Below are 27,240 nucleotides of genomic sequence, written 5' to 3'. Positions count from 1 at the left end.
TCCATCCACTCTATCCATTCATCTATCCTATCCATTCCATCCACTCTATCCATTCCATCCACTTCATCCATTTTATCCACTCTATCCATTTCATCCACTCTACCCATTTCATCCATTCCATCCACTCTCTCCATTCCAACCACTCTCTCCATTCCAACCACTCTATCCATTCCATCCACTCTATCCATTCATCCACCCTATCCATTCCATCCACTCTATCCATTCCATCCACTCTATCCATTCCATCCAGTCTATCCATTTCATCCAGTCTATCCATTTCATCCACTCTATCCATTTCATCCACTATTATCCATGTTGTGCAGTCCATCCATTTCATCCATTCCATCCACTCTATCCATTCCATCCACTCTATCCATTCATCCACTCTATCCATTCCATCCATTCTACCCGTTCCATCAATTCTACCCGGTCCATCCATTCTACCCATGTCATCCACTCTACCCATTCCACCCACTCTATTCATTCCATCCACTCGATCCATTCCATCCACTTTATCCATTTCATCCATTCTATCCATTTCATCCCCTCTATCCATTTCATCCAGTCTATCCATTTCATCCACTCTATCCATTTCATCCACTATTATCCATTTTGTGCAGTCCATCCATTTCATCCATTCCATCCACTCTATCCATTCCATCCACTTTATCCATTCCATCCACTTTATCCATTCCACCCACTCTCTCCATTCCAACCACTCTATCCAATTCATCCACTCTATCCATTCCATCCACTCTATAATTCATCTATCCTATCCATTCCATCCACTCTATCCATTCCATCCATTTTATCCATTTAATCCATTCTATCCATTTCATCCACTCTATACATTTCATCCAGTGTATTCATTTCATCCACTCTATCCATTTAATCCACTCTTATCCATTTTGTGCAGTCTATCCATTTCATCCATTCCATCCACTCTATTCATTCCATCCACTCTATTTATTCCATCCACTCTATCCAATTCATCCACTCTATACATTCCATCTACTCTATCCATTCCATCTACTCTATCCATTCCATCCACTCTATCCATTCCATCCACTTTATCCATTCCATCCTCTTTATCCATTTCATCCACTCTACCCATTTCATCCACTCTATCCATTTAATCCACTCTTATCAATTTTGTGCAGTCTATCCATTTCATCCATTCCATCCACTCTATTCATTCCATCCACTCTATTCATTCCATCCACTCTATCCATTCCAATCACTCTATCCAATTCATCCACTCTATCTATTCCATCCACTCTACCCATTTCATCCACTCTTATCCATTTTGTGCAGTCTATCCATTCCATCCATTCCATCCACTCTATTCATTCCATCCACTCTATCCATTCCATCCACTCTATCCAATTCATCCACTCTATCAATTTCATCCATTCTTATCAATTTTGTGCAGCCTATCCATTTCATCCATTCCATCCACTCTATTCATTCCATCCACTCTATCCATTCCAATCACTCTATCCAATTCATCCACTCTATCTATTCCATCCACTCCACCCATTTCATCCACTCTTATCCATTTTGTGCAGTCTATCCATTCCATCCATTCCATCCACTCTATTCATTCCATCCACTCTATCCATTCCAACCACTCTATCCATTTCACCACTTTATCCATTCCATCCACTCTCTCCATTCCAACCACTCTATCCAATTCATCCACTCTATCCATTCCATCCACTCTATCCATTCCATCCACTCTATCCATTCATCCGCCTTATCCATTCCATCCACTCTATCCATTCCATCCACTCTATCCATTCCATCCACTCTATCCATTCCATCCACTTTATCCATTTCATCCATTCTATCCATTTCATCCACTCTGTCCATTTCATCCACTCTATCCATTTCCTCCACTCTATCCATTTCATCAATTCCATCCACTTTATACATTCCATTCACTCTATCCATTTCATCCATTCGTTCAACTCTATCCATTCCATCCACTCTATCCATTTCATCCATTCTATCCATTTCATCCACTCCTATCCATTTTGTGTAGTCTATCCATTTCATCCATTCCATCCACTCTATCCATTCCATCCACTCTATCCATTTCATCCACTCTATCTATTCCAACCACTCTATCCAACTCATCCACTCTATCTATTCCATCCACTCTAGCCATTCCATCCACTCTATCCATTCCATCCACTTTATCCATTCCATCCACTCTATCCATTCCATTCATTCTATCCATTTCAACGATTCCATCCACTCTATCCATTTCATCTATTCCATCTCTGCTATCCATTCCATCAACTCTATCCATTCCCTCCACTCTATCCATTCCATCCACTCTATCCATTTCATCCACTCTATCCATTTCGTCCATTCTATCTGTTTCATCCACTCTATCCATTTCGTCCATTCTACCCACTTTAACCATTTCATGCATCCATCCACCCTATCCAATTCATCCATTCCATCCACTCTATCTATTTCCTCCACTCTGTCCATTTCCTCCACTCTATCCATTTCCTCCACTTTATCCATTTCATCAATTCCATCCACTTTATCCATTCCATCCACTCTGTCCATTTCATCCATTCGTTCCACTCTATCCATTCCATCCACTCTATCCATTTCATCCATTCTATCCATTTCATCCACTCTTATCCATTTTGTGCAGTCTATCCATTTCATCCATTCCATCCACTCTATCCAATTCATCCACTCTATCCAATCCATCCACTCTATCCATTTCATCCACTTTATCCATTTCATCCATTCTATCCATTCCATCCACTCTATCCATTCCATCAACTCTACCCATTTCATCCACTCTACCCATTTCATCCACTCTATCCATTTCATCCACTCTTATCCATGTTGTACAGTCTATCCATTTCATCCATTCCATCCACTCTATCCATTCCATCCACTCTATCCATTCCATCCACTTTATCCATTCCATCCTCTTTATCCATTTCATCAACTCGACCCATTTCATCCACTCTATCCATTTCATCCACTCTTATACATTTTGTGCAGTCTATCCATTTCATCCATTCCATCCACTCTATTCATTCCATCCACTCTATCCATTCCAATCACTCTATCCAATTCATCCACTCTATCTATTCCATCCACTCTACCCATTTCATCCACTCTGATCCATTTTGTGCAGTCTATCCATTTCACCCATTCCATCCACTCTATTAATTCCAACCACTCTATCCAATTCATCCACTCTATCCATTCCATCCACTCTATCCATTCCATCCACTCTATCCATTCCATCCACTTTATACATTCCATCCTCTTTATCCATTCCATCCTCTTTATCCATTTCATCCACTCCATCCATTTTGTCCACTCTACCCATTTCATCCACTCTTATCCATTTCATCCATTCCATCCACTTTATCCATTCCATCCACTCTCTCCATTCCAACCACTCTATCCAATTCATCCACTCTATCCTTTCCATCCACTCTATCCATTCATCCACCCTATCCATTCCGTCCACTCTATCCATTCCATGCACTTTATCAATTTCATCCATTCTATCAATTTCATCCACTCTATCCATTTCATCCACTCTACCCATTTCATACACTATTATCCATTTTGTGAAGTCTACCCATTTCATCCATTCCATCCACTCTATCCATTCCATCCAATCTATCCATTCCAACCACTCTATCCAATTCATCCACACTATCCATTCCATTCATTCTATCCATTTCAACGATTCCATCCACTCTATCCATTTCATCTATTCCATCTCTGCTATCCATTCCATCAACTCTATCCATTCCCTCCACTCTATCCATTCCATCCACTCTATCCATTTCATCAACTCTATCCATTTCGTCCATTCTATCTGTTTCATCCACTCTATCCATTTCATCCATTCTACCCACTTTAACCATTTCATCCATCCATCCACCCTATCCAATTCATCCATTCCATCCACTCTATCCATTTCAACGATTCCATCCACTCCATCATTTTCATCCATTCCATCCACTCTATCCATTCCATCCACTCTATCCATTCCATCCACTCTATCTATTTCATCCATTCCATCCACTCTATACATTCCATCCACTCTATCCATGTCATCCATTCGTTCCACTCTTTCCATTTCATCCACTCTGTCCATTTCATCCACTCTATCCATTTCCTCCACTCTATCCATTTCATCAATTTCATCCACTTTATACATTCCATTCACTCTATCCATTTCATCCATTCGTTCCACTCTATCCATTCCATCCACTCTATCCATTTCATCCATTCTATCCATTTCATCCACTCCTATCCATTTTGTGCAGTCTATCCATTTCATCCATTCCATCCACTCTATCCATTCCATCCACTCTATCCATTTCATCCACTCTATCTATTCCAACCACTCTATCCAACTCATCCACTCTATCTATTCCATCCACTCTAGCCATTCCATCCACTCTATCCATTCCATCCACTTTATCCATTCCATCCACTCTATCCATTCCATTCATTCTATCCATTTCAACGATTCCATCCACTCTATCCATTTCATCTATTCCATCTCTGCTATCCATTCCATCAACTCTATCCATTCCCTCCACTCTATCCATTCCATCCACTCTATCCATTTCATCCACTCTATCCATTTCGTCCATTCTATCTGTTTCATCCACTCTATCCATTTCGTCCATTCTACCCACTTTAACCATTTCATCCATCCATCCACCCTATCCAATTCATCCATTCCATCCACTCTATCCATTTCAACGATTTCATCCAAACCATCATTTTCATCCATTCCATCCACTCTATCCATTCCATCCACTCTATCCATTCCATCCACTCTATCTATTTCATCCATTCCATCCACTCTATACATTCCATCCACTCTATCCATTTCATCCATTTGTTCCACTCTTTCCATTTCATCCACTCTGTCCATTTCATCCACTCTATCCATTTCCTCCACTCTATCCATTTTCATCAATTCCATCCACTTTATACATTCCATCCACTCTATCAATTTCATCCATTCGTTCCACTCTATCCATTCCATCCACTCTATCCATTTCATCCATTCTATCCATTTCATCCACTCTTATCCATTTTGTGCAGTCTATCCATTTCATCCATTCCAACCACTCTATCCAACTCATCCACTCTATCTATTCCATCCACTCTATCCATTCCATCCACTCTATCCATTCCATCCACTTTATCCATTCCATTCTCTTTATCCATTTCATCCACCCATTTCATCCACTCTATCCATTTCATCCACTCTTATCCATTTTGTGCAGTCTATCCATTTCATCCATTCCATCCACTCTATTCATTCCATCCACTCTATCCATTCCAATCACTCTATCCAATTCATCCACTCTATTCCATCCACGCTACCCATTTCATCTACTCTACCCATTTCATCCACTCTTATCCATTTTGTGCAGTCTATCCATTTCATCCATTCCATCCACTCTTTTCATTCCATCCACTCTTTTCATTCCATCCACTCTTTCCATTCCATCCAATCTATCCATTCCATCCACTTTATCCATTCCATCTCTTTATCCATTCCATCCTCTTTATCCATTTCATCCACTCTATCCATTTTATCCACTCTACCCATTTCATCCACTCTTATCCATTTGATCCATTCCATCCACTTTATCCATTCCATCCACTCTCTCCATTCCAACCACTCTATCCAATTCATCCACTCTATCCATTCCATCCACTCTATCCACTCTATCCATTCATCCACCCTATCCATTCCATGCACTCTATCCATTCTAACCACTCTATCCATTACATCCATTCTATCCATTCCATGCACTCTATCCATTCCAACCACTCTATCCATTCCATCCACCCTATCCATTCCATGCACTCTATCCATTCCATCCACTTTATCCATTCCATCCACTCTCTCCATTCCAACCACTCTATCCATTCCATCCATTCTATCCATTTCATCCACTCTACACATTTCATCCACTCTTATCCATTTTGTGAAGTCTATCCATTTCATCCATTCCATCCACTCTATACATTCCATCCACTGTATCCATTCCAACCACTCTATCCAATTCATCCACTCTATCCATTCCATCCACTCTATCTGTTCCATCCACTCTATCCATTCCATCCACTCTATCCATTTAATCTATTCCATCTCTGCTATCCATTCCATCAACTCTATCCATTCAATCCACTCTACCCATTCCCTCCACTCTATCCATTCCCTCCACTCTATCCATTCCATCCGCTCTATACATTTTATCCACTCTATCCATTTCGTCCACTCTATCTTTTTCATCCACTCTATCCATTTCGTCCATTCTACCCACTCTAACCATTTCATCCATCCATCCACCCTATCCAATTCATCCATTCCATCCACTCTATCCATTTCAACGATTCCATCCACTCCATCCTTTTCATCCATTCCTTCCACTCTATCCATTCCATCCACTCTATCCATTCCATCCACTCTATCTATGTCATCCATTCCATCCACTCTATACATTCCATCCACTCTATCCATTTCATCCATTCGTTCCACTCTTTCCATTTCATCCACTCTGTCCATTCCATCAACTCTATCCATTTCCTCCACTCTATCCATTTCATCAATTCCATCCACTTTATCCATTCCATCCACTCTATCCATTTCATCCATTCGTTCCACTCTATCCATTCCATCCACTCTATCCATTTCATCCATTCCATAAATATCATCCACTCTTATCCATTTTGTGCAGTCTATCCATTTCATCCATTCCATCCATTCTATCCATTCCAACCACTCTTTCCAATTCATCCACTCTATCCAATTCATCCACTCTATCCATCCACTTTATCCATTCCATCCACTCTATCCATTCCATCCACTTTATCCATTTCATCCATTCCATCTACTCTATCCATTTCATCCACTCTATCCATTACATTCATTCTATCCGTCCCATCCACTCTATCAATTTCATCCACTCTATCCATTTCATGTCACTCTATTCCATCCATTCCATCCACTCTATCCACTCTATCCATTCCATCCATTCTACCCATTTCATCCACTCTACCCATTTCATCCACTATATCCATTCCAATCACTCTATCTATTCCATCCACTCTATCCATTCCATCCACTCTATCCATTCCATCCACTTTATCCATTCCATCCTCTTTATCCATTCCATCCTCTTTATCCATTTCATCCACTCTGTCCATTGTATCCACTCCATCCATTTCATCCACTCTACCCATTTCATCCACTCTACCCATTTCATCCACTCTACCCATTTCATCCACTCCTATCCATTTCATCCACTGTTATCCATTTCATCCATTCCATTCACTTTATCCATTCCACCCACTCTCTCCATTCCAACCACTCTATCCAATTCATCCACTCTATCCATTCCATCCACTCTATCCATTCATCTATCCTATCCATTCCATCCACTCTATCCATTCCATCCACTTTATCCATTGTATCCACTCTATCCATTTCATCCACTCTACCCATTTCATCCATTCCAACCACTCTCTCCATTCCAACAACTCTCTCCATTCCAACCACTCTATCCATTCCATCCACTCTATCCATTCATCCACCCTATCCATTCCATCCACTCTATCCATTCCATCCACTCTATCCATTTCATCCAGTCTATCCATTTCATCCACTCTATCGATTTCATCCACTATTATCCATTTTGTGCAGTCCATCCATTTCATCCATTCCATCCACTCTATGCATTCCATCCACTCTATCCATTCATCCACTCTATCCATTTCATCCATTCTACCCGTTCCATCCATTCTACCCGTTCCATCCATTCTACCCGTTCCATCCATTCTACCCATGTCATCCACTCTACCCATTCCACCCACTCTATTCATTCCACCCACTCTATTCATTCCATCCACTCGATCCATTCCATCCACTTTATCCATTTCATCCATTCTATCCATTTCATCCACGGTATCCATTTCATGCAGTCTATCCATTTCATCCACTCTATCCATTTCATCCACTATTATCCATTTTGTGCAGTCCATCCATTTCATCCATTCCATCCACTCTATCCATTCCATCCACTCTATCCATTCATCCACTCTATCCATTCCATCCATTCTACCAGTTCCATCCATTCTACCCGTTCCATCCATTCTACCCATGTCATCCACTCTACCCATTCCACCCACTCTATTCATTCCATCCACTCGATCCATTCCAACCACTCTATCCAATTTATCCACTCTATCTATTCCATCCACTGTATCCATTCCATCCACTCTATCCGTTCCATCCACACTATCAATTTCATCCACTCTAGCCATTTCATGTCACTCTATCCATTCCATCCATTCCATCCACTCTATCCATGTTGTCCATTCCATCCACTCTATCCATTCTATCCATTCCATCCACTCTATCCATTCCATCCATTCTACCCATTTCATCCACTCTACCCATGTCATCCACTCTTATCCATTTTGTGCAGTCTATCCATTTCATCCATTCCATCCACTCTATTAATTACATCCACTTTATCCATTTCATCCATTCTATCCATTTCATCCACTCTATCCATTTCATCCAGTCTATCCATTTCATCCACTCTACCCATTTCATCCACTCTTATCCATTTTGTGCAGTCTATCCATTTCATCCATTCCATCCACTCTATCCATTCCATCCACTCTGTCCATTCCAACCACTCTATCCAATTCATCCACTGTATCCATTCCATCCACTCTATCCATTCCATCCACTCTATCCATTTCAACAATTCCATCCACTCTATCCATTTCATCTATTCCATCTCTGCTATCCATTTAATCCACTCTACCCATTTAATCCACTCTACCCATTCAATCCACTCTACCCATTCCATCTACTCTATCCATTCCCTCCACTCTATCCATTTCATCCACTCTATCCATTTCGTTCACTCTATCTGTTTCATCCACTCTATTTATTTTGTCCATTCTACCCACTCTAACCATTTCATCCATTCCATCCACTCTATCCATTTCAACGATTCCATCCACTCCATCCTTTTCATCCATTCCATCCACTCTATCCATTCCATCCACTCTATACATTCAATCCACTCTACCCATTCCATCCACTCTACCCATTCCATCCACTCTATCTATTCCATCCACTCTATCCATTCCATGGACTCTATCTATTTCATCCATTACATCCACTCTATCCATTACATCCACTCTAGCCATTTCATCCATTCGTTCCACTCTGTCCATTTCATCCACTCTGTCCATTCCATCCACTCTATCCATTTCCTCCACTCTGTCCATTCCATCCACTCTATCCATTTTCTCCACTCTATCCATTTCATCAATTCCATCCACTTTATCCATTCCATCCACTCTGTCCATTTCATCCATTCGTTCCACTCTATCCATTCCATCCACTCTATCCATTTCATCCATTCTATCCATTTCATCCACTCTTATCCATTTTGTGCAGTCTATCCATTTCATCCATTCCATCCACTCTATCCAATTCATCCACTCTATCCAATCCATCCACTCTATCCATTTCATCCACTTTATCCATTTCATCCATTCTATCCATTCCATCCACTCTAACCATTCCATCAACTCTACCCATTTCATCCAATCTACCCATTTCATCCACTCTACCCATTTCATCCATTTCATCCACTCTTATCCATGTTGTACAGTCTATCCATTTCATCCATTCCATCCACTCTATCCATTCCATCCACTCTATCCATTCCATCCACTTTATCCATTCCATCCTCTTTATCCATTTCATCAACTCTACCCATTTCATCCACTCTATCCATTTCATCCACTCTTATACATTTTGTACAGTCTATCCATTTCATCCATTCCATCCACTCTATTCATTCCATCCACTCTATCCATTCCAATCACTCTATCCAATTCATCCACTCTATCTATTCCATCCACTCTACCCATTTCATCCACTCTGATCCATTTTGTGCAGTCTATCCATTTCATCCATTCCATCCACTCTATTAATTCCAACCACTCTATCCAATTCATCCACTCTATCCATTCCATCCACTCTATCCATTCCATCCACTTTATACATTCCATCCTCTTTATCCATTCCATCCTCTTTATCCATTTCATCCACTCCATCCATTTTATCCACTCTACCCATTTCATCCACTCTTATCCATTTCATCCATTCCATCCACTTTATCCATTCCATCCACTCTCTCCATTCCAACCACTCTATCCAATTCATCCACTCTATCCATTCCATCCACTCTATCCATTCATCCACCCTATCCATTCCGTCCACTCTATCCATTCCATGCACTTTATCAATTTCATCCATTCTATCAATTTCATCCACTCTATCCATTTCATCCACTCTACCCATTTCATACACTATTATCCATTTTGTGAAGTCTACCAATTTCATCCATTCCATCCACTCTATCCATTCCATCCAATCTATCCATTCCAACCACTCTATCCAATTCATCCACTCTATCCATTCCATTCATTCTATCCACTTCAACGATTCCATCCACTCTATCCATTTCATCTATTCCATCTCTGCTATCCATTCCATCAACTCTATCCATTCCCTCCACTCTATCCATTCCATCCACTCTATCCATTTCATCAACTCTACCATTTCGTCCATTCTATCTGTTTCATCCACTCTATCCATTTCGTCCATTCTACCCACTTTAACCATTTCATCCATCCATCCACCCTATCCAATTCATCCATTCCATCCACTCTATCCATTTCAACGATTCCATCCTCTCCATCATTTTCATCCATTCCATCCACTCTATCCATTCCATCCACTCTATCCATTCCATCCACTCTATCCATTCCATCCACTCTATCTATTTCATCCATTCCATCCACTCTATACATTCCATCCACTCTATCCATTTCATCCATTCGTTCCACTCTTTCCATTTCATCCACTCTGTCCATTTCATCCACTCTATCCATTTCCTCCACTCTATCCATTTCATCAATTCCATCCACTTTATACATTCCATTCACTCTATCCATTTCATCCATTCGTTCCACTCTATCCATTCCATCCACTCTATCCATTTCATCCATTCTATCCATTTCATCCACTCTCATCCATTTTGTGCAGTCTATCCATTTCATCCATTCCATCCACTCTATCCATTCCATCCACTCTATCCATTTCATCCACTCTATCTATTCCAACCACTCTATCCAACTCATCCACTCTATCCATTCCATCCACTCTATCCATTCCATCCACTCTATCCATTCCATCCACTTTATCCATTCCATCCACTCTATCCATTCCATTCATTCTATCCATTTCAACGATTCCATCCACTCTATCCATTTCATCTATTCCATCTCTGATATCCATTCCATCAACTCTATCCATTCCCTCCACTCTATCCATTCCATCCATTCTATCCATTTCATCCACTCTATCCATTTCGTCCATTCTGTTTCATCCACTCTATCCATTTCGTCCATTCTACCCACTTTAACCATTTCATCCATTCCATCCACTCTATCCATTTCAACGATTTCATCCACTCCATCATTTTCATCCATTCCATCCACTCTATCCATTCCATCCACTCTATCCATTCCATCCACTCTATCTATTTCATCCATTCCATCCACTCTATACATTCCATCCACTCTATCCATTTCATCCATTCGTTCCACTCTGTCCATTTCATCCACTCTATCCATTTCCTCCACTCTATTCATTTCATCAATTCCATCCACTTTATACATTCCATCCACTCTATCCATTTCATCCATTCGTTCCACTCTATCCATTCCATCCACTCTATCCATTTCATCCATTCTGTCCATTTCATCCACTCTTATCCATTTTGTGCAGTCTATCCATTTCATCCATTCCATCCACTCTATCCATTCCATCCACTTTATCCATTCCATCCACTCTCTCCATTCCAACCACTCTATCCATTCCATCCATTCTATCCATTTCATCCACTCTACACATTTCATCCACTCTTATCCATTTTGTGAAGTCTATCCATTTCATCCATTCCATCCACTCTATACATTCCATCCACTGTATCCATTCCAACCACTCTATCCAATTCATCCACTCTATCCATTCCATCCACTCTATCTGTTCCATCCACTCTATCCATTCCATCCACTCTATCCATTTAATCTATTCCATCTCTGCTATCCATTCCATCAACTCTATCCATTCAATCCACTCTACCCATTCCCTCCACTCTATCCATTCCCTCCACTCTATCCATTCCATCCGCTCTATACATTTTATCCACTCTATCCATTTCGTCCACTCTATCTTTTTCATCCACTCTATCCATTTCGTCCATTCTACCCACTCTAACCATTTCATCCATCCATCCACCCTATCCAATTCATCCATTCCATCCACTCTATCCATTTCAACGATTCCATCCACTCCATCCTTTTCATCCATTCCTTCCACTCTATCCATTCCATCCACTCTATCCATTCCATCCACTCTATCTATGTCATCCATTCCATCCACTCTATACATTCCATCCACTCTATCCATTTCATCCATTCGTTCCACTCTTTCCATTTCATCCACTCTGTCCATTCCATCAACTCTATCCATTTCCTCCACTCTATCCATTTCATCAATTCCATCCACTTTATCCATTCCATCCACTCTATCCATTTCATCCATTCGTTCCACTCTATCCATTCCATCCACTCTATCCATTTCATCCATTCCATAAATATCATCCACTCTTATCCATTTTGTGCAGTCTATCCATTTCATCCATTCCATCCATTCTATCCATTCCAACCACTCTTTCCAATTCATCCACTCTATCCAATTCATCCACTCTATCCATCCACTTTATCCATTCCATCCACTCTATCCATTCCATCCACTTTATCCATTTCATCCATTCCATCTACTCTATCCATTTCATCCACTCTATCCATTCCATCCGTCCCATCCACTCTATCAATTTCATCCACTCTATACATTTCATGTCACTCTATTCCATCCATTCCATCCACTCTATCCATGCTATCCATTCCATCCACTCTATCCACTCTATCCATTCCATCCATTCTACCCATTTCATCCACTCTACCCATTTCATCCACTATATCCATTCCAATCACTCTATCTATTCCATCCACTCTATCCATTCCATCCACTCTATCCATTCCATCCACTTTATCCATTCCATCCTCTTTATCCATTCCATCCTCTTTATCCATTTTATCCACTCTACCCATTTCATCCACTCTACCCATTTCATCCACGCTACCCATTTCATCCACTCCTATCCATTTCATCCACTGTTATCCATTTCATCCATTCCATTCACTTTATCCATTCCACCCACTCTCTCCATTCCAACCACTCTATCCAATTCATCCACTCTATCCATTCCATCCACTCTATCTATATATCCATCCTATCCATTCCATCCACTCTATCCATTCCATCCACTCTATCCATTCCATCCACATTATCCAATTCATCCACTCTATACATTTCATCAAGTGTATTCATTTCATCCACTCTATCCATTTAATCCACTCTTATCCATTTTGTGCAGTCTATCCATTTCATCCATTCCATCCACTCTATTTATTCCATCCACTCTATTTATTCCATCCACTCTATCCAATTCATCCACTCTATACATTCCATCTACTCTATCCATTCCATCTACTCTATCCATTCCATCCACTCTATCCATTCCATCCACTCTCTCCATTCCAACCACTCTATCCATTCCATCCACTCTATCCATTCATCCACCTTATCCATTTTATCCACCTTATCCATTCCATCCACTCTATCCATTCCATCCACTCTATCCATTCCATCCACATTATCCAATTCATCCATTCTATCCATTTCATCCAGTCTATCCATTTCATCCACTCTACCCATTTCATCCACTCTTATCCATTTTGTGAAGTCTATCCATTTCATCCATTCCATCCACTCTATCAATTCCATCCTCTTTATCCATTTCATCCACTCTACCCATTTCATCCACTCTATCAATTTCATCCACTCTTATCAATTTTGTGCAGTCTATCCATTTCATCCATTCCATCCACTCTATTCATTCCATCCACTCTATCCATTCCAATCACTCTATCCAATTCATCCACTCAATCTATTCCATCCACTCTACCCATTTCATCCACTCTTATCCATTTTGTGCAGTCTATCCATTCCATCCACTCTATTCATTCCATCCACTCTATCCATTCCATCCACTCTATCCAATTCATCCACTCTATCAATTTCATCCACTCTTATCAATTTTGTGCAGTCTATCCATTTCATCCATTCCATCCACTCTATTCATTCCATCCACTCTATCCATTCCAATCACTCTATCCAATTCATCCACTCTATCTATTCCATCCACTCTACCCATTTCATCCACTCTTATCCATTTTGTGCAGACTATCCATTCCATCCATTCAATCCACACTATTCATTCCATCCACTCTATCCATTCCAACCACTCTATCCATTTCATCCACTTTATCCATTCCATCCACTCTCTCCATTCCAACCACTCTATCCAATTCATCCACTCTATCCATTCCATCCACTCTATCCATTCCATCCACTCTATCCATTCATCCACCTTATCCATTCCATCCACTCTATCCATTCCATCCACTCTATCCATTCCATCCACTTTATCCATTTCATCCATCCGATCCATTTCATCCACTCTATCCATTTCATCCAGTCTATCCATTTCATCCACTCTTATCCATTTTGTGAAGTCTATCCATTTCATCCATTCCATCCACTCTATCCATCCTATCCTCTTTATCTACTCCATCCTCTTTATCCATTCCATCCTCTTTATCCATTCCATCCTCTTTATCCATTCCATCCTCTTTATCCATTTCATCCTCTTTATCCATTTCATCCACTTTATCCATGTTATCCACTCAACCCATTTAATCCACTCTTATCCATTTCATCTATTCCATCCACTTTATCCATTCCATCCACTCTCTCCATTCCAACCACTCTATCCATTCCATCCACTCTATCCATTCATCCACCTTATCCATTTTATCCACCTTATCCATTCCATCCACTCTATCCATTCCATCCACTCTATCCATTCCATCCACATTATCCAATTCATCCATTCTATCCATTTCATCCACTCTATCCATTTCATCCAGTCTATCCATTTCATCCACTCTACCCATTTCATCCACTCTTATCCATTTTGTGAAGTCTATCCATTTCATCCATTCCATCCACTCTATCAATTCCATCCACTCTATCCATTCCAACCACTCTATCCAATTCATCCACTCTATCCGTTCCATCCACTCTATCCATTCCATCCACTCTATCCATTTCAACAATTCCATCCACTCTATCCATTTCATCTATTCCATCTCTGCTATCCAATCCATCAACCCTATCCATTCAATCCACTCTACCCATTCCATCCATTCTATCCATTCCCTCCACTCCATCCATAACATCCACTCTATCCATTTAATCCACTCTATCCATTTCGTCCACTCTATCTGTTTCATCCACTCTATCCATTTCGTCCATTGTACCCACTCTAACTATTTCATCCATCCATCCACCCTATCCAATTCATCCATTACATCCACTCTATCCATTTCATCCACTCTATCCATTCAATCCACTCTATCCATTTCCTCCACTCTATCCATTTCCTCCACTCTATCCATTCCATCCACTCTATCTACTTCATCCATTCCATCCACTCTATACATTCCATCCACTCTATCCATTTCATCCATTCGTTCCACTCTTTCCATTTCCTCCACTCTGTCCATTCTATCCACTCTATCCATTCCTCCACTCTATGCATTTCATCAATTCCATCCACTTTATCCATTCCATCCTCTCTATCCATTTCATCCATTCGTTCCACTCTATCCATTCCATCCACTCTATCCATTGCAACCACTCTATCCAATTCATCCACTCTATCCATTTTATCCATTCCATCCTCTCCATCCATGCCATCCACTCTATCCATTCCAACCACTCTTTCCATTGCAACCACTCTATCCAATTCATCCACTCTATCCATTCCATCCACTCGATCCATTCCATCCACTTTATCCATTTCATCCATTCCATCCACTCTATCCATTTCATCCACTCTATCCATTCCATCCACTCTATCAATTTCATCCACTCTATCCATTTCATGTCACTCTATCCATTCCATCCATTCCATCCACTCCATCCATCCTATCCACTCCATCCATTCTACCCATTTCATCCATTCTACCCATTTCATCCACTCTACCCATTTCATCCACTCTATCCATTTCATCCACTCTATCCATTTCATCCACTCTTATCCATTCCATCCACTCTCTCCATTCCAACCACTCTATCCAATTCATCCACTCTATCCATTCCATCCACTCTATCCATTCATCCACCTTATCCATTCCATCCACTCGATACATTCCATCCACTCTATCCATTCCATCCACTTTATCCATTTCATCCATTCTATCCATTTCATCCAGTCTATCCATTTCATCCAGTCTATCCATTTCATCCACTCTACCCATTTCATCCACTCTTATCCATTTTGTGAAGTCTATCCATTTCATCCATTCCATCCACTCTATCCATTCCATCCACTCTATCCATTCCAACCACTCTATCCAATTCATCCACTCTATCCGTTCCATCCACTCTATCCATTCCATCCACTCTATCCATTTCAACGATTCCATCCACTCTATCCATTTCATCTATTCCATCTCTGCTATCCAATCCATCAACTCTAGCAATTCAATCCACTCTACCCATTCCATCCATTGTATCCATTCCCTCCACTCTATCCATTTGATCCACTCTATCCATTTCGTCCACTCTATCTGTTTCATCCACTATATCCATTTCGTCCATTCTACCCACTCTAACTATTTCATCCATCCATCCACCCTATCCAATTCATCCATTCCATCCACTCTATCCATTTCATCGATTCCATCCACTCCATCCTTTTCATCCATTCCATCCACTCTATCCATTTCATCCACTCTGTCCATTCAATCCACTCTACCCATTCCATCCACTCTATCCATTTCCTCCACTCTATCTATTCCATCCACTCTATCTACTTCATCCATTCCATCCACTCTATACATTCCATCCACTCTATCCATTTCATCCATTCGTTCCACTCTTTCCTTTTCATCCACTCTGTCCTTTCCATCCACTCCATCCATTTCCTCCACTCTATCCATTTCATCAATTCCATCCACTTTATCCATTCCATCCTCTCTATCCATTTCATCCATTCGTTCCACTCTATCCATTCCATCCACTCTATCCATTTCATCTATTCTATCCATTTCATCCACTCTTATCCACTTTATCCATTCCATCCTCTCTATCCGTTTCATCCATTCCATCCACTCTATCCATTCCAACCACTCTTTCCATTGCAACCACTCTATCCAATTCATCCACTCTATCCATTCTATCCACTCGATCCATTCCATCCACTTTATCCATTTCATCCATTCCATCCATTCTATCCATTTCATCCACTCTATCCATTCCATCCACTCTATCCGTTCCATCCACTCTATCAATTTCATCCACTCTATCCATTTCATGTCACTCTATCCATTCCATCCATTCCATCCACTCTATCCGTGTTATCCATTCCATCCACTCTATCCACTCTATCCACTCTATCCATTCCATCCATTCCATCCATTCCATCCATTCTACCCATTTCATCCACTCTACCCATTTCATCCACTCTATCCATTTCATCCACTCTTATCCATTTTGTGCAGTCTATCCATTTCATCCATTCCATCCACTCTATTCATTCCATCCACTCCATCCATCCCAACCACTCTATCTATTCCATCCACTCTATATATTCCATCCACTCTATCCATTCCATCCACTTTATCCATTCCATCCTCTTTATCAATTTCATCCACTCTGTCCATTGTATCCACTCCATCCATTTCATCCACTCTACCCATTTAATCCACTCCTATCCCTTTCATCCACTCCTTTCCCTTTCATCCACTCTTATCCATTTCATCCATTCCATCCACTTCATGCATTCCATCCCCTCTCTCCATTCCAACCACTCTATCCAATTCATTGTCATCCGCCGTCACGGTCATTGCCGTAATTGGCGGTTGTATCTGTGTTGGAGCTGGAGACACAGAGGTAGAGTGTTTTAGTCCTTTCTCTGTGTTCTTGCTACCAGTCCCAGTTACGTGACGCAGCACCACTGGAAGTATTTAAACTCCCCGCCTACGGGTAGTCGCTGCGTTGCAACCCACTTTGGACACTTCCTGTTTCCGGGTTTCCTCGCTCCGATCCTCTGTCAGATCTGCCAGAGGGTTTCCTGTTTTTCCAGTGTTTCCTGTTTCCTTCCTCGGAACGCCACTATTCCTTCCGCTACTCCGGGCGGTACTCTGGTGTGCCTATTTTCAATATCCCTCTCTCTTCTGATTCCAGGAATCCTTCCCGTTTCTCTCTTCCTGTTGGCTCCTCTGAGCTGGCTTGCTGCACACCTATTTTTCCTCTTTCTGGAACCATTGCCATTTATTCCAGCTGCCACAAGGAGCCTCCGTCTCTCCTTACTCGATGATTGGACTACTTCTACTCAACAATCAGCCTCGCTCCATTGCTCTCTTCAGCGCCTATTCTGGGATTGAATAGTCCTACACTGCTTCGCAGGGTTTTTTCCCTTTTGGGTTTTCCCCTGATTCCGGCTTGGTTCCGGAAAGGGAGTCACGGGACAGCTGTTTATCCAGCGGTCACTGTGGCTCCCCTCCGTGACAAGCACATTCATCACAAGAAGGAAAGAGACTATCTTGCACGACGACGTCTACAAGAAACCGCCAACTCAGACAGCTCAGGTGAGGAGAGTGTGCTTGTGGGGGAGAAAGAGTTTGAATTGCACCACTCATCACAGATTGCAACGCCCAAAAGCTTCAAGGATGTCCGCTGAGGATCAGGTTCAAGAACTGTGGAAGGCTTTTCAAGCAATTTCTCAAGAGCTACAAGGAGTGAAGACCGAGAATGCTCTGCTTAAACAGATGGTATCAGCTAGAGAACCTGCCCCCCCCGGAATTACCACCCATGGCGCTGTCCTCTGGGAAATTCGATGGATCTCCCAAAAAGGTGAAGGAGTTTCTGGAAGACTGCATGGTCTATTTCACTTTTAGGCCTCGTACCTTTGCTACAGATCAAGCCCGGGTGGGTTTCTTAATTTCAAATATGACAGGAAACACCCTGTCTTGGGCTACACCATTAGTGACTAGTGGAAACGCCATTTTGCAGGATTTTCCAGGGTTTCAGAATTTGCTGAAACAGACTTTTGAACGACCAGAACTGTCCTTTACCGCCTGCGAAGATTTACTGGATGTCAAACAAGGTTCTCTAGATGTATTATCTTACATCTCCTCTTTCAAAACCTTGGCAGCTGGAGCGGGGTGGCCTGAGACAGCACAATATGCCATATTCAGGAGAGGATTGAAGGAAGAAATCAAAGATGAACGTGCCAGGTCTCCTCGTTCACCCACTTTTTCAGACCTACTAGCGGCTGCTCTTCACATAGAGTATCGTTTACAGGAAAGAAGGGTGTAGCGTAGCAAAAAAAGAAGCCCTGGTTATCCTTCAGAACCCTCTGCACACTCACTCCCTGGGCGCATTACTGCTGCGTCTTCCAAAGAACCAATGCAGATCGGCCCCACCAGAGCACCGTTATCAGCTGCTGAAAGACGTTGCAGAAGAGAAAAAGGATTATGTGCCTACTGTGGTTCAGACCAACATCTTCTCAAGGATTGCACAGAATTACCAAACAAGAGGTCGGGAAACGAATACCCTCGGCATCAGTAGGGACAAACGACCGGGGGTCTCCCAACATTTCTCACCGTCCCTATGTCTCTCTTTCAGTTGCATCTTCCGAGTCTAAAGAGGACTCCAGACTCATGGTGATTCCTGTTTATCTTGACCTAGAGAATAGACAAGTTAAGACCCTAGCCCTACTGGATTGTGGAGCGGCGGGTAACTTTGTTGACACCCTGTGGGCAGACAAGGTGGGTCTCCGCCGGATATCACGGAAGGAAGGTCAGAAGGTTGAAGGAGTGGATGGGACACCATTGTCTTCTGGTCCTATTACCCATACTACTGAAGAGCTTTCTTTGACAATAGACCAACACAAGTAAACCTTATGTTTTGACATCATCAGAGCCACCCATTTTCCCATTATATTGGGCATCACATGGCTCCGCAGACGTAATCCATTGATAAACTGGTCTGAGAATAAGCTAAACTTCAATTCCCCCTACTGCGCTACCAACTGTTTTCGGTTAGAGAGTAGGAGTGATCTACAGCCAGTTAAGATTTTTTCCAACAATCATGTGGGAGTCCATGCATTGCCCAGTTTTTGCTCAGGATTTTCTGAAGTTTTTCAGGAGTGCCTTCATGCCAAATTGCCGCCTCATCGGCCAGAGGACTGTACCATCGACTTGGAACCCAATGCCCTGGTTCCGTTTGGTCGGATGTTTTCTCTCACACAAACGGAGAAACAGGTACTTCGGAAATACTTAGATACAAATTTGGAGAATGGCCTGATACAACCTTCAAAATCCCCTGCAGGAGCCCCTTTATTTTTCATTAAGAAGAGAGACTCCACTGATCTTATACCCTATATAGACTACCGGGGTTTGAATAAGGTTACCATTCGTGATAGGTATCCGATGCCCCTTATCACTGACATCATTGAGGCTGTACAAAGGGCTTAAGTATTTACCAAGCTGGATCTTCGAAACGCATACCATCTGCTACAGATTGCCCAAGGAGATGAATGGAAGACTGCATTCCGTACACCTCTGGGGCTGTTTGAATATAAGGTAATGCTGTTTGGTTTGGTGAATGCACCAGCGGTATTCCAGAGATTTATGGACCGGATGTTTTCCGACATGCTTTTGATATCAGTCATCATTTATCTGGATGATATCTTGATTTTTTCATCTAACTTGGAGGATCACATCGAACAAGTCAAGCAAGTTCTTAATCGCCTGCAAAAGACCAATCTTCGGGTTAAGGCAGAAAAATGCAAATTTGCTGTTCCTTCGGTGCACTATTTGGGATATGTACTGTCTGAGGAAGGGATCGCATAGACCCAGACAAAGTACACGCCATTCTCAACTGGTTGGCCCCTACTTCTGTTCGGGAGGTGCAGCGGTTCTTGGGTCTCTCGAATTATTATAGGAGATTCATTCCGAACTTTTCATAAGTTGTGTATCCCATTACCTGACTGCTCAAAAAAGAGGCCTACCCGTTTTCCTGGTCCACTGAGGCGGAGGAGAGCTTTTGTCATCTGAAAAGCCTTTTTTGCTCAGCCTCGATTCTAAAACATCCGAATCAGACTCTACCATTTATGCTTGAGACAGACGCTTCTGCCATTGCTGTTGGGGCTGTTTTGCTTCAAAACTTCCAGGATGTAGAACACCCGGTCGCCTACCTATCTAAGACTCTCTCCTCCAGTCAACTCAATTATTCTGTTCTTGAAAAGGAGTTACTGGCGATGAAATTGGCTTGTGAAGAATGGCGGCACCTCTTCATGGGTGCCCGTCATCAGTTCCTCATTCGCACAGATCACAAGAATCTGAAAGCCTTACAAGAGATGGAATGTTCAAACTCCAGACAGGCAAGATGGGCTTATCTGTTTTCACAGTATGGCTTCCAGATCACATACATTCCGGGGTCGCTCAATCGACTAGCTGACGCCTTGTCTCGTAAGGACTCCCAGTGTCTGTCAAGACTGAGCCCATGTTCCACCGAAACCAGATTCTAGCTGTGGTGGGTTCTTTCCTTCAAGAGGTGAAAGCTGCTGTCACGCAAGAATTGCCTCAAATCTCCTTCTTTTCTGATTCCCCCTTTCAAGTAAAGGATGGATGGGTGTTTTATAAGAAGAAGTGGTATATCCCAGAAGGACCGCTACGCAGGAAGATTCTGAGATGGTGTCATGACTCACGCATGGTGGGACACAGAAGTGTAGACGACACCTTAGAACTCATCTCAAGTTCGTTTCTCTGGCCCAACATAAGAAAGGAGGTGTTGGAATACGTGAAATCTTGTCCAATTTGTGCCAAGACCAACTATGCCTCGGGCAAACCTCTAGGACTCCTCACCCAGGTGGAAAAGCCGACTCGCCCATGGGGACTCATCTCCATGGATTTTATTGTGGATCTTCCGGAGTCTGAATCATGTACTTGTATCATGGTGACGGTGGATGCTTTTTCCAAATTGGCACATTTCTCGCCCCTTCCGAGATTACCTACCGCAACTAGGATGGCGGCGACCTTTGCCCAAGACATTTTCAAGTTACATGGTCTCCCCGACAAGATAATTTCTGATCGGGGAAGTCAGTACATTTCAAAATTCTGGACAGCCTTGTGTAACCGATTAGGGGTAGAAAGAGCCCTTTCTTCCGGTTTCCATCCGCAATCAAATGGACAAACTGAGCGTCTCAACGCAACTCTCGAACAATCCCTGAGATGTTTCATTTCCCAGCTCCAAGACAATTGGGTCTCTTTACTTCCCACGGCAGAGTTCTCCTACAATAATTCCAAACACTCCGCCACAGGCCTTACTCCGTTTTTTTGTACTTACTCGCCAGCAGCTGAAGAGGTTTTCAGAAGTATCCAAGAGGCACAGACCAACGCATTGCAAGGATTGGAAGATAGCAGAAGAAGAAATAAGGTTGGAGCTGACAAGCACCGTAGAGAATGCCCTTCATGGAAGCCAGGAGATAAGGTGTGGTTGTCTACTAAGTACCTTCCCTGATGGTCAAGACCTTCCAAACTGTCTCCGCGCTTCTTGGAGCCTTTTTCCATTCTCTCAAAGATCAATCCTGTGACCTATCGTCTTCAACTCACCCCTTCTCTTAAACGCATTCACCCTGTTTTTCATTCCTCTCTCCTCAAGACTTTCTATCCAGATCCCCACCACAGGTCTCTCTCCCGACAAATTCCTGTGCCTACATCCACTCAAGATGAGTATGAGGTTTCTGCGGTTAGAGATTCTAGGTTTTGTCGTGGTAGATTGGAATACCTTTTGTCATGGAAGGGTTACCCGGAGTCGGAGGACTCCTGGGAACCGGCTTCCCAGATACATGCCCCCCGTTTACTTGCCAGATTACACCGCTTGCACCCGTGGAAACCGGGGTGTTTCCGGTCCAGGGAGGGGCATACTGTCATCCGCCGTCACGGCCATTGCCGTAATTGGCAGTTCTATCCGCGTTGGAGCTGGGGACACAGAGATAGAGTGTTTTAGTCCTTTCTCTGTGTTCTTGCTACCAGTCCCAGTTACGTGACGCAGTGCCGCTGGAAGTATTTAAACTCCCCGCCTGCGGGTCGTCGCTGCGTTGCAACCCACTTTGGACACTTCCTGTTTCCGGGTTTCCTCGCTCCGATCCTCTGTCGGATCTGCCAGAGGGTTTCCTGTTTTTTCTGTGTTTCCTGTTTCCTTCCTCAGAACGCCACTATTCCTTCCGCTACTCCGGGCGGTACTCCGGTGTGCCTATTTTCAATATCTCTCTCTCTTCTGATTCCGGGAATCCTTCCCGTTTCTCTCATCCTGTTGGCTCCTCCGAGCTGGCTTGCTGCACACCTATTTTTCCACTTTCTGGAACCATTGCCATTTATTCTAACTGCCACAAGGAGCCTCCGTCTCTCCTTACTCAAAGATTGGACTTCTTCTACTCAACAATCAGCCCCGCTCCATTGCTCTCTTCAGCAACTATTCTGGCATTGAAGAGTCTACACTGCTTCGCAGGGTTTTTTCCCTTTTGGGTTTTCCCCTGATTCCGGCTTGGTTCCGGAAAGGGAGTCACGGGACAGCTGTTTATCCAGCGGTCACTGTGGCTTCCCTCTGTGACAAGCACATTCATCACAAGAAGGAAAGAGACTATCTTGCACAACGACGTCTACAAGAAACCGCCAACCCAGACAGCTCAGGTGAGGAGAGTGTGCTTGTGGTGGAGAAAGAGTTTGAATTGCACCACTCATCACATTCATCCACTCTATCCATTCCATCCACTCTATCCATTCATCCACCCTATCCATTCCATCCACTTTATCCATTTCATCCAGTCTATTCATTTCGTCCACTCGACCCATTTCATGCACTCTTATCCATTTTGTGCAGTCGATCCATTTCATTCATTCCATCCACTCTATCCATTCCAACCACTCTATCCAATTCATCCACTATATCCACTCTATCCATTCATCCACTCTATCCATTCCATCCACTCTATCCATTCCATCCACTCTATCCGTTCCATCCACTCTATCCATTCCATCCACTTTATCCATTTCATCCATTCCATCCACTCTATCCATTTCATCCACTCCATCCATTTCATTTCACTCAATCCATTTCATCCATTCCATTCACTCTATCCATTCCAACCACTCTATCCAATTCATCCATTTCATACATGTCATCCACTCTATCCATTTCATCCACTCTACCCGTTTAATCCACTCTACCCATTCAATCCACTCAACCCATTACATCCACTCTATCCATTCCATCCACTCTACCCATTCCATCCACTCTATCTATTTCATCGATTCCATCCACTCTATCCATTCATCCACTCTATCCATTCATCCACCCTATCCATTCATCCACTCTATCCATTCCATCCACTCTATCCATTTCATCCACTCTATCCATTCCATCCACTCTACCCATTCCATCCACTCTATCTATTTCATCGATTCCATCCACTCTATCCATTTCATCCACTCTACCCGTTTAATCCACTCTACCCATTCAATCCACTCTACCCATTCCATCCACTCTATCCATTCCATCCACTCTACCCATTCCATCCACTCTATCCATTTCATCCATTCCATCCACTCTATCCATTCCATCCACTCTATCTATTCCAACCACTCTATCCGTTCCATCCACTTTATCCATTCCATCCTCTTTATCCATTTCATCCACTCTGCCCATTTGATCCACTCTATCCATTTCATCCACTCTTATCCATTTTGTGCAGTCTATCCATTTCATCCATTCCATCCACTCTATTCATTCCATCCACTCTATCCATTCCAATCACCCTATCCAATTCATCCACTCTATCTATTCCATCCACTCTATCCATTCCATCCACTTTATTCATTTCATCCACTCTATCCATTTCATCCATTCTACCCACTCTAACCATTTCATCCATTCCATCCACTCTATCCAATTCATCCATTCCATCCACTCTATCCATTTCAACGATTCCATCCACTCCATCATTTTCATCCATTCAATCCACTCTATCCATTCAATCCACTCTACCCATTCCAGCCACTCTACCCATTGCATCCACTCTATCCATTCCATCCACTCTATCCATTCCATCCACTCTATCTATTTCATCCATTCCATCCACTCTATCCATTCATCCACTCTATCCATTCATCCACCCTATCCATTCATCCACCCTATCCATTCCATCCACCCTATCCATTCCATCCACTCTATCCATTTCATCCACTCTACCCGTTTAATCCACTCTACCCATTCAATCCACTCAACCCATTACATCCACTCTATCCATTCCATCCACTCTACCCATTCCATCCACTCTATCTATTTCATCGATTCCATCCACTCTATCCATTCATCCACTCTATCCATTCATCCACCCTATCCATTCATCCACTCTATCCATTCCATCCACTCTATCCATTTCATCCACTCTATCCATTCCATCCACTCTACCCATTCCATCCACTCTATCTATTTCATCGATTCCATCCACTCTATCCATTTCATCCACTCTACCCGTTTAATCCACTCTACCCATTCAATCCACTCTACCCATTCCATCCACTCTATCCATTCCATCCACTCTACCCATTCCATCCACTCTATCCATTTCATCCATTCCATCCACTCTATCCATTCCATCCACTCTATCTATTCCAACCACTCTATCCGTTCCATCCACTTTATCCATTCCATCCTCTTTATCCATTTCATCCACTCTGCCCATTTGATCCACTCTATCCATTTCATCCACTCTTATCCATTTTGTGCAGTCTATCCATTTCATCCATTCCATCCACTCTATTCATTCCATCCACTCTATCCATTCCAATCACCCTATCCAATTCATCCACTCTATCTATTCCATCCACTCTATCCATTCCATCCACTTTATTCATTTCATCCACTCTATCCATTTCATCCATTCTACCCACTCTAACCATTTCATCCATTCCATCCACTCTATCCAATTCATCCATTCCATCCACTCTATCCATTTCAACGATTCCATCCACTCCATCATTTTCATCCATTCAATCCACTCTATCCATTCAATCCACTCTACCCATTCCAGCCACTCTACCCATTGCATCCACTCTATCCATTCCATCCACTCTATCCATTCCATCCACTCTATCTATTTCATCCATTCCATCCACTCTATCCATTCATCCACTCTATCCATTCATCCACCCTATCCATTCATCCACCCTATCCATTCCATCCACCCTATCCATTCCATCCACTCTATCCATTCCATCCACTCTATCCATTCCATCCACTTTATTCATTTCATCCATTCTATTCATTTCATCCACTCTATCCATTTCATCCAGTCAATCCATTTCATCCACTTTACCCATTTCATCCACTCTTATCCATTTTGTGAAGTATATCCATTTCATCCATTCCATCCACTCTATCCATTCCATCCACTCTATCCATTCCAACCACTCTATCCATTCCAACCACTCTATCCGTTCCATCCACTCTATCCATTCCATCCACTCTATCCATTTCAACGATTCCATCCACTCTATCCATTTCATATATTCCATCTCTGCTATCCATTCCATCCACACTATCCATTCAATCCACTCTACCCATTCAATCCACTCTACCCATTGCATCCACTCTATCCATTCCCTCCACTCTATCCATTCCATCCACTCTATCCATTTCATCCACTCTATCTGTTTCCTCCACTCTATCTGTTTCATCCACTCTATCCATTTCGTCCATTCTACCCATTTCATCCACTCTATCCATTCCATCCACTCTATCTATTTCATCCATTCCATTCACTCTATCCATTCCATTCACTCTATCCATTT

This window comes from Ambystoma mexicanum, chromosome 3q, assembly GCF_040938575.1.
Source record: "Ambystoma mexicanum isolate Mex_15411 chromosome 3q, UKY_AmexF1_1, whole genome shotgun sequence".
NCBI lineage: Eukaryota > Metazoa > Chordata > Amphibia > Caudata > Ambystomatidae > Ambystoma > Ambystoma mexicanum.
Note: the sequence above shows the minus strand (reverse complement) of the source record.